We start from the raw sequence: 9,975 nt of genomic DNA, 5'->3' as shown, positions 1-9,975 counted from the left end.
TTAATGAAATTACAAAAAGTTATATCTTGTTTGATTTTTTCCGAAGTGAAAATCTATATGCACTCCCCTAGTATCGAAATGTGGGCCACAGAACAATCTATTAATAGTTTTAGAATAGATTCGAGATATAAGCAACTAATACATAATATATATGAAAATGCAATCATGAAAGTATAAGTCCGCCCCACCTTGACTTTACAGTAGGTATAAGGAACATAGGCGATGCAGTCCTTTTGAGAGTGTTTAGCGCGGAGATGCCGATTTTATCAAAAAGGATTTGTAAACGAACATTAGAGAGATTAAATTAAAACTGTTTTAGAAAGGCAATCTACAATTTTAGGATTCATATGCGGAATAACTATATTATATCAAATAAAACTTAACTCATATGAATCCTAAACTTGTATTTAGAAAGGCGATTGAAAGGCAATCGCTTTTCTAAAACAGTTTTAATTTAATCTCTATAATGATCGATTACAAACCCTTTTTGATAAAATCGGCATCTCCGCGTTAACAACTCTCATAAGGACTGCATTGCCTATGTTCCTTATATGTTGTTCTACAGCTATTTTCTTGTGGCATTTTTATAATAAATTACTTTTAATGGGAAAAAAGCCACAATTTTACCAAAAAATGATTTTATTAACGTTTCGAAGCAGCCCAAATCGGGGTTCGTGGTCAAAATACAAAATACTACTAAAATAAACAAAAATGTTGTTGCTAAGTAAAAAAGTTCTTCTAATAAATTATTTAATCTGACTCATTTATATTGGCAATTCAGACGTATAAAAGTAGAAAACATTAAAATGATATCGCCAATATTTATGAGTTACGTTCCTGGGACGACTTTATTAAAAGATAGTTCATTCGATTACATGAAATCAATCTTAACTCAAGAATATCCGTCACAAAAATCATAGCATGTGATCTGTCTTTAAAAAGACAATTAAATGCAACGATGACAGTAAAATTCTCGTGTTAGAGATTCCATAGTAAATCACGAGGGAAAACCAGAACAAAAAAATTTTTTTATTATTAAAAAATAATTATCCATTACCGTTTATAAATAAGTAATTGTCAAGACTGGATCGAATAGAACAGAACAACGTAGAACGGGATCCTATAACATCCACAAGAAATAATACGAGGAAAATATCAATACCATATATAAAAGGACTATCCGAGAATCTTAAAACAATAGGAAATAAATTCAACATTTCAACAGCATTCAAAACAACAAACACATTGAGATCTATTCTATCTAAAACTAAACCTAACAGTGAACAAGAAAGAACAAAGAATTATTTTTATAAAATACCTTGTGAATGCGAACAATTTTATTTAGGTGAAACAGCAAGACCATTAAACGTTAGAATAAGTGAACATCAGTTTTATATTAAAAATAGAGAATTTGATAGATCTCAAATATGTCAACATGAATGGGATAATGAACATAGAGTTCAGTGAAGAGATTCAAGTATAGTCCTGAAAGAAGCAGATAGTAAAAAGAGAAAAATCAAAGAAGCGGCTCTAATTATGCTTAATGAAACCAATTGTGTCGCAAATTCCTCGGTAGAATGCAGTAAGATGTGGTTACCCATACTGAAAGAGGAAGCCAATAGAAAGAAAATACCACGATTAGTAAGTCAGTAACATATCGAGTTAGTACAAATTTTATATTTTAGTATTACTTATTGTTTATCTATGTATTATTAATATTACTTATAATTTAAACATATTAAAGTCAGAATTTGGTATTAGTTTCATGAAAGGTAAACTAAAAGACCAACTACTTACGATGTCGGGATAGTATCGCGAGGTTTTTTCCTGGTTTGCCCTCGTGATTTACTATGGAATCTCTAACACGAGAATTTTACTGTCATCGTTGCATTTGGTTGTCTTTTTAAAGACAGATCACATGCTATGATTTTTTTGTGACGGATATTCTTGAGTTGGGATTGATTTCATGTAATCGAATGAACTATCTTTTAATAAAGTTGTCCCAGGAACGCAACTCATAAATATTGGCGATATCATTTTAAAGTTTTCTACTTTAAAATGTATAATATTCGTCTGAATTGCCAATATAAATGAGTCAGATTAAATAAATTATTAGAAGAATATTTTTACTTAGCAACAACATTTTTGTTTATTTTAGTAGTATTTTGTATTTTGACAACGAAACCCGATTTGGGCTTCGAACGTTAATAAATTCATTTTTTGGTAAAATTGTGACTTATTTCCCATTAAGAGTAATTTATGTTCCTTATACTTACTGTAAAGTTAAGGTGGGACGGACCATAGACGAAACTACAAATCCCATTCCGATTAAGAGAGGCGTGAGACAAGGAGACATAATTCAGTCTAGCCCTAGAAGACGTCTTCAAAACTACAAATTGGTCAACATATGGCATTAACTTTAATGGCAACAAGTTAAGCCACCTCAGATTCGCTGACGACATTGTAATTATAGCGAGCTCATTCGAGAAACTGCAAATTATGATGGAGGAACTCCATCGTCCATTAATACGTCGGCCTAAAAATTGATATGAGAAAATCAAACACAATGACAAATACAGATGACCGCAGACGTATTGGTCCAAGAGCTGTGAGACATTTTTGAGTAGGTATTTTAGTCAACCTGAAAAATTTTCAGGTGACTCTTTTATGATAGCCTAATACATAAATGCCGGTCTGGCTGGAGGGTAGCGGTTATTTTCCCCAAAAATCCTCCCAAAGTTAAACAAAAGGGTAAAAATTTTTATTACAAAAAATATCATTGGCGTGACTTTAAAGTAAATTTGAATATTCAAATATAGAGAAAATAAACAGGCCAGGCGATTTGAGGGCAATTTTAACTCTGCAAGTACTTGCATGGGCGCCCCAGGATTATTTTCAGGGGATGCATCTGAACTTCAGAAGATTTCATCTGAATCTGTACATACTATTAACGAGTATAAAATATACAACTATACATGCATAGATATTTACATTCCTTCCGGAGAGGGAGGTGCAATTGTTATTTTGACAGGGTATTTTTAATATTAAAAATAAATCTTCTAAAAAAGACAGGTTTTTGTGGTGAAATTTTCCAACTGCCAGGTGATCAAACAAATTACGCGTGCATATAATTGAAAAGCGCTATAGGTAAGCAGCAGTGTGAGAAAGAGCGTATACCGATAGCTGTTTGCGTCCTCTTTTGTAGCTGAGTGAGTCCATTCGCTCGAGAAAAATCACGTTACCTGGCGATATCCATATTTTTTTTCCTCGAAACGTTAGAGTAATTATTATATATTATAGTTTTTTAAGTAACTTTTTCTTAATAAAAAAAAATAATACGTACTCTACAATAGATTTTGCAAATATGATAGAAAAAGAAAAATTTATTATTATAAATATATAGGTAGAAAAGTATACAACTATATACTAAATTAATTCTGTGTCCGAATCTTGTATTTCTTCTTCATACTCCTCATCTGAGCTTAAATATTCGTTCTCTTCTTCTTCAGACTCTTCGTCAAACCCCTCGAGACTCAGATTCCTCTTCTACATGATCTGTTAATAGTTGTAATATGTATTTAGAATTAATTAAAAATTAATTAGTGATTAATTAGTTGAGTTGCTACGTATTCTCCGTCCTTTTATACTGAGTCGAAACCTGGACAATCACGGGCGCATCTGAAGTAAGACCGTTGTTGATATGTGGTGTTATCGAATAATGTTAAATTAATCATGGACACAACACGTAACAAACACGGAAACATTAAGAAAGATGAAAAATGTAAAAGAAATACTCAACACTATGAAGGAAAGAAACATGAGCTACTTTGGTCATATACTAAAAAATAAAAAACGTGATGTGATTAGTTATATAAGGAAAAGTATTAAGCATTGGTTATACAGGGTGTTAGTAAATAAGTATGAAAAATTTTAAGGGCTAATTCTACATGAAAAATTAATGCCAGTTTGCTCTATAAACATATGTCCGCAAATGCTTAGTTTCGGAGATACGGGGTGTTGAAATTTTTATTTCAAACTGCCAATTTATTTATTGCTCTAAGACCAGTTAAGCTATGAAAATGAAATTTGGTGAGTTTTAAGAGGTAGTTATTACGAATTTTATGACATACAATTAAGAATTTTGTATTAATCATTGGCGCGCCTTCGGGCAATGGTCTGAATTATTTTAAAGAAAAAAATAGTACGCCACTGAGATATTTCGAATTAGAAATTATTTGTACATTCCACGTCAAGTTTATGATAAAAAATTTTTCTCGCCTTTTTTTCATATGATGCACCGTTTTTATGCAGAAAAATAAAACATCTTGCCGCATATTTTTCATTTCTTAATACATCATCAAGAACTATCCAATATAATAATACTAAACTAGAACAATAACAGAAAATATTACTAATACCATTTCAACTAGGTGCAAAGCTACAAGAAATGTTTAAAATTATCTCCTTTACAGGTAACAGAAGAATTTTATATTCATCATTGGCGCGCGTACGGATAATGGTCTGAATTTTTTGAAGAAAAAAATAGTACGCCACTGAGATATGTCAAACTAAAAATCATTTTTGAATTCCTCGTTCAATTGACGACAAAAAATCTTTCTTGCCTTTTTTTCATATGCGGCGCCGTTTTTATGCAAAAAAATTAAACATCTTAACGTTTACAAAGTATTTGAACTAAGTTTCTATGCATATGGAGACTACCTCAAATACTTGGTAAGCGTTACGATGTTTTATTTTTTTGTATAAAAACGGAGCCGCATATGAAAAAAAGGCAAGAAAGATTTTTTGTCATAAATTGAACGAGGAATTCTTCTTCTTCTTGTAGTTTCATGGCCTCCACTTCTTAGGTACTTGGCCAGTCCTCGTATTTAGACTAACTGAAAGAGAATCCTCTTTTCAAAGGGTCTGGATTTTTCGATATTCCCTTCTTTAAATTCATTGTGATATGGTTTTCAAATAACTATTTTTATTTTATATTTTAATTTGAAATATTGTTAAAAATTGATTGATCTTTCTTAAGGTTTGGTCATTAATATTATGTAGGAGATTTTGTACTGAAATGGGGGTTGGACTCCTATATTAACAAGTTCCTGATAAAGGTCAAATTGATTTGTTTTGTTAATTGGGCATTCAAGTAACATATGAGTTATACTTCCTATGTGTCCACATTCACAAAAAGGAGTATCACTACAATTAATTTTAAACAAATGGTCTGGTGTGTGACAATGGCCCGTTCGCATTCTAATAATTGATGTCAAGTGCCTTCGACCCACAAATGTGAATTTGTGGAACCAAGGGTTTATAGAAAAATCACTTTGACATTGTTGATACAATTTCCCTTTAGTTTTAAACGAGGAATTCAAAAATGATTTTTAGTTTGACATATCTCAGTGGCGTACTATGTTTTTCTTAAAAAAATTCAGACCATTACCCGTACGCGCGCCAATGATGAATATAAAATTCTTCTGTTATCTGTAAAGGAGATCATTTTAAACATTTCTTGCAGCTTTGCACCTACTTGAAATCTTATTAGTAATATTTTCTGTTACTGTTCTAGTTTAGTATTATTATATTGGATAGATCTTGATGATGTATTAAGAAATGAAAAATATGCGCCAAGATGTTTTATTTTTCTGCATAAAAACGGTGCATCATATCGCTACTTCAGTACAAAAGGGCCACAAATCAAAAAATACAAAAATCGCGTTTATTCAAAAAATCTAACCTTAAGCAGTCATATTTTTATATACCACTGAAACCCCCATGTATTTTACGTTTTTTAATATCGAAATGACACTTGCGCCCTTTTTGCATTTTTGTGTTTGAAAGAAAAAATATGGACAAAACCGCCACTTTTTTAGTTGTGTCCTGGCAGTCGAAGTGACCGCACGTTTCTTTTGTGCTAAACAGCCACATTTAAAAAAACCCTAGTCGTTGTTACCGTTTTTATAAACGAAAGTGCCACATTCCCAAATACGTCCGTTTTGCAAAGAAGATTCATGTAAGTACATTATTATTTCTTAAACAAAAGAGATGTGTAACGAAATACGGTCATTTTATACAAAATATTCGCATAATATATATTTTTATTTCTCAATCAAAAAGGATGTATTACAGAATACGTTCATTTTGCTTATATTCTCGTAGTTAGTATATCATTTAAAATAAAAAAGGGCCATATCTTGGGACACGACTGTTTTGCATTTTTTATGACAGTCAAATGTTACTATTAAAAAGTAGAATGCCGTTGTTTTTATTTACTTGTACAGTAGACTCTCTCTATAACGAGAACTGAAATGGCGGACCAAGACCCTCGTTATAAGCGGATCTCGTTATATCAGACAACAATAATATTGGAATTGTTTTGTTGCCTCTTATGTAGTTTATTAACCCCTTACAGTGTTTTTATTAACTAGTTATAAATTGTACCTTTTAGTAGTAGTTTTGGAATTAACTTTTGTTATTTTTGTAAACTGACATTGTAATATATTTTTTTTGATAATATAAGACTTTTTTGTAATAATTTTACTCAAAATCTACATTAATTAGTGACAAAAACATTGATTAAAATGTTTGTTTTTTTGGTATGTGTCCGTTTATTTCAAATTCCTATCATGACATAAGAAATATTTTTTATGCAAAAGGGCCATATCTGCTAATATCTCTTTCAGGAAAATAATTACGCTGTATCTAAATACAATATCAAATATAGTTTAAATTTACCTTTCTAACAATATATTACTTGCATATAAATGATAAAAAATAAAAGAAAAATAAACCAAAAATAAATGTCAAAACTTTGAGTAGCTCCTCTGTAAAAACTGTGATTTTGATTTGTGGCCCTTTTGTATTGAAGTAGCGATATGAAAAAAAGGTAAGAAAGATTTTTTATCATAAATTAGACGTAGAATTTAAAAATAATTTTTAATTCACAATATCTCAGTGGCGTACTATTTTTTTCTTTAAAAAAATTCAGACCATTGCCAGTAGGCGCGCCAATGATGAATACACAATTCTGAATTGTATGTCAAAAAATTCGTAATAACTACCTCCTACAACTCACCAAATTTTATTTTCATAGCTCAACTGGTCTTAGAGCAATAAATAAATTGGCAGTTTGAAATAAAAATTTCAACACCCCGTATCTCCGAAACCAAGCATTTTCGGACATATGTTTATAGAGCAAACTGGTATTAATTTTTCTTGTAGAATTAGCCCTTAAAATTTTTCATACTTATTTACTAACACCCTGTGTATGTAAGAATACGTAGCGTCTCAATCAATCACTAATTAATTTTTCATTAATTCTTAATACATATCACAACTATTTACAGATCAGGTAGAAAAATCTGAGTCTCGAGGGGAGTCTGAAGAAGAAGAAGAGAATAAATATTTATTTTAGCTCATTTTTCTTTCCTTCATAGTATTGAGTATTTCTTTTGCCTTTTACATCTTTCTTAATGTTTCCGTGTTTGTTACGTGTTGTATCCATGATATTTTTTACATTATTCGATAACACCACATCTCAACAATTGCAAGTCTTTCTTCAGTTGCGCCCGTGATTGTCCAGGCTTCGACTCCGTATAAAAGGACACAGAATACGTAGCAACTCAATTCATTAATCACTGATTAATTTTTAATTAATTCTAAATACATATTACAACTATTTACAGATCGTGTAGAAGAGTAATCTGTGTCTCGAGGGGAGTCTGACGAAGAAGTAGAGAATGAACATTTAAGCTCAGATGAGGAGTTTGAAGAAGTACAAGATTCGGACACAGAATTAATTTAGTTTATAGTTTTATACTTTCTACCTATATATTTATAATAATAAATTTGTCCTTTTCTATCATATTGGCAAAATAAATTGTATAGTACGTATTATTTTCCTTTAATTAAGAAAAACAACATGGATATCCCCAGATCACGTGATTTTCTCGAGCGAACGGACTCGCTCAGATACAACAGAGAACGCAAATAGCTATCGGTATACGCTCTTTCTCACACTGCTGTTTACCTATAGCGGTTTTCATTTATATGCACGCGTAATTTGTTTGGTCACATGGCAGTTGAAAAATTTCACCAAAAAGACCTGTCTTTTTCAGAATATTTATTTTTAAAATTAAAAAATACCCTGTCAAAATAACAATTGCACCTCCCTGTCCGGAAGGAATGTACATAGCTATGCATGTATAGTTGTATATTTTATACTCATTAATAGTATGTACAGATTCAGATGAAATCTTCTGAAGTTCAGATGCACCCTCTGAAAATAATCCTGGGGCGCCCATGCAAGTATCTTGCAGAGTTAAAATCGCCCTCAGGTCGCCTGGCCTGTTTATTTTCTTTATATCTGAATATTTAAATTTACTTTAAAGTAGTATCCATGATATTTTTTAATAACAATGTTTACCCTTTTTAACTTTGGGGGGGGGGGGGTTGGGGAAAAGTAACCGCTACCCTCCAGCCAGACCGGCCTTTTTGTATTAGGTTATCATAGAAACATAGAAAAGTCACCTGAAAATTTTTCAGGTTGTCTAAAATACCTACTCAAAAATGTCTCACAGCTCATAGAAAAAGTCTAGGAATATATCTCCCTAGGCCAAATCCTGAAACTTGACAAAGAGAACCAAAGTGCGGAAATTACTAGGAGAGAAAGACTAGCATGGGCAGGATTTGGAAAACTTAGTTGGATGCTTAAAAACCGCAAAATACCCCAATACTTAAGGAACAAAGTGTTCAAATAATGCATCCTTCCTATCATGACACATGGATGTCAAACCTGGACCCCAACCAAGGCAAATATGAATGAACTAGCCACAACAGAAAGAGCATAGGAAAGACCAATGTTAGGTATTATACGACTGTCAGACAAAAAGAGGAACGACTGGGTAAAATTAAATAAAAAAGTCGAGGACGTAACAACAAAAGGTGCCAAACTTAAATTAGGGCAGTCAATGAGGGTATTTGGCTCCTAATTCCATCCTACTACATCGATTTACTTGATATTTTCATAGTAAGTAGGGAATGGATCAAGAAACAAACTCTACCCTATGCCGATGTGCGCTTTTATCGTGGGGGTGGTTCTCACCCCTTCTCGGGGGTGAACATTTTTTTGAATAAAATAGATACGAAACAGGCTAGAGGATTTAATTCTAAGCAAAAACTTTTCCATAATTATTTTTCGAAAACTCAATACTTTTTGAGTTATTCGTGGTTGAAAATTGGCCATTTTCATTGAAAAATGATACCCTTTCGGACGGATTATTGCGAATAACTTAAAAACTATGCATCTAACAAAAAAACTATATAAATATTTTTGTAGCTTATAAAATAACAAAGAGACTCATTCCTTTAGAAATCTTCTAGTTTGAATACAAAAAGGGGTATGGTAGTTGAGAAGAGTTTGTTTTTTTGGTGCATGCTCAAATCGGTGTCTTCAACTTGAAATAACAGAGAAACGCTTGATTTTAGGTGTACAATGGTACTAATGTTATCTTTGTTAGTGCTTGAAAAAGCCTTTAAAATAAGCAGTATTAAATGTCGATTACATTCAAACTAAGCGAGATATGCTGCAAAAAATATTGATGACTAATGTATCTTAAGAAGAAATGAGAAGTATATTTAACCCCTCATCCATCAGAATTTAACTACATCGTTTTTCTTCTAAAATACTTTTTATTATATGTTATTTATATGTTCAAAAAGTTGGACTTGTTTAAAATGAAGGATTTTTGAAAAAAGTAAGATCCAATTATAGAGCGCATTTTAAAATTTCCTTAAAAATCTTCTTTTCTCCATATAACTCGAAAATGATAAGAGATACGAAAAAAGATATGCTACAAAAATGTACAGTTTTTCTATACAAAAATTTTGTTTTTATTTTTCCTTACTATATCTGTTATCATTTTCCAGTTACATGGAGAAAAAAAAGATTTTTAAGAAAATTTAAAAATG

Source organism: Diabrotica virgifera, chromosome 5 (genome assembly GCF_917563875.1).
Source record: "Diabrotica virgifera virgifera chromosome 5, PGI_DIABVI_V3a".
NCBI classification, from domain to species: Eukaryota; Metazoa; Arthropoda; class Insecta; order Coleoptera; family Chrysomelidae; genus Diabrotica; species Diabrotica virgifera.
The sequence above is the reverse complement of the archived record's forward strand: the minus strand, read 5'-3'. Positions refer to the sequence as shown.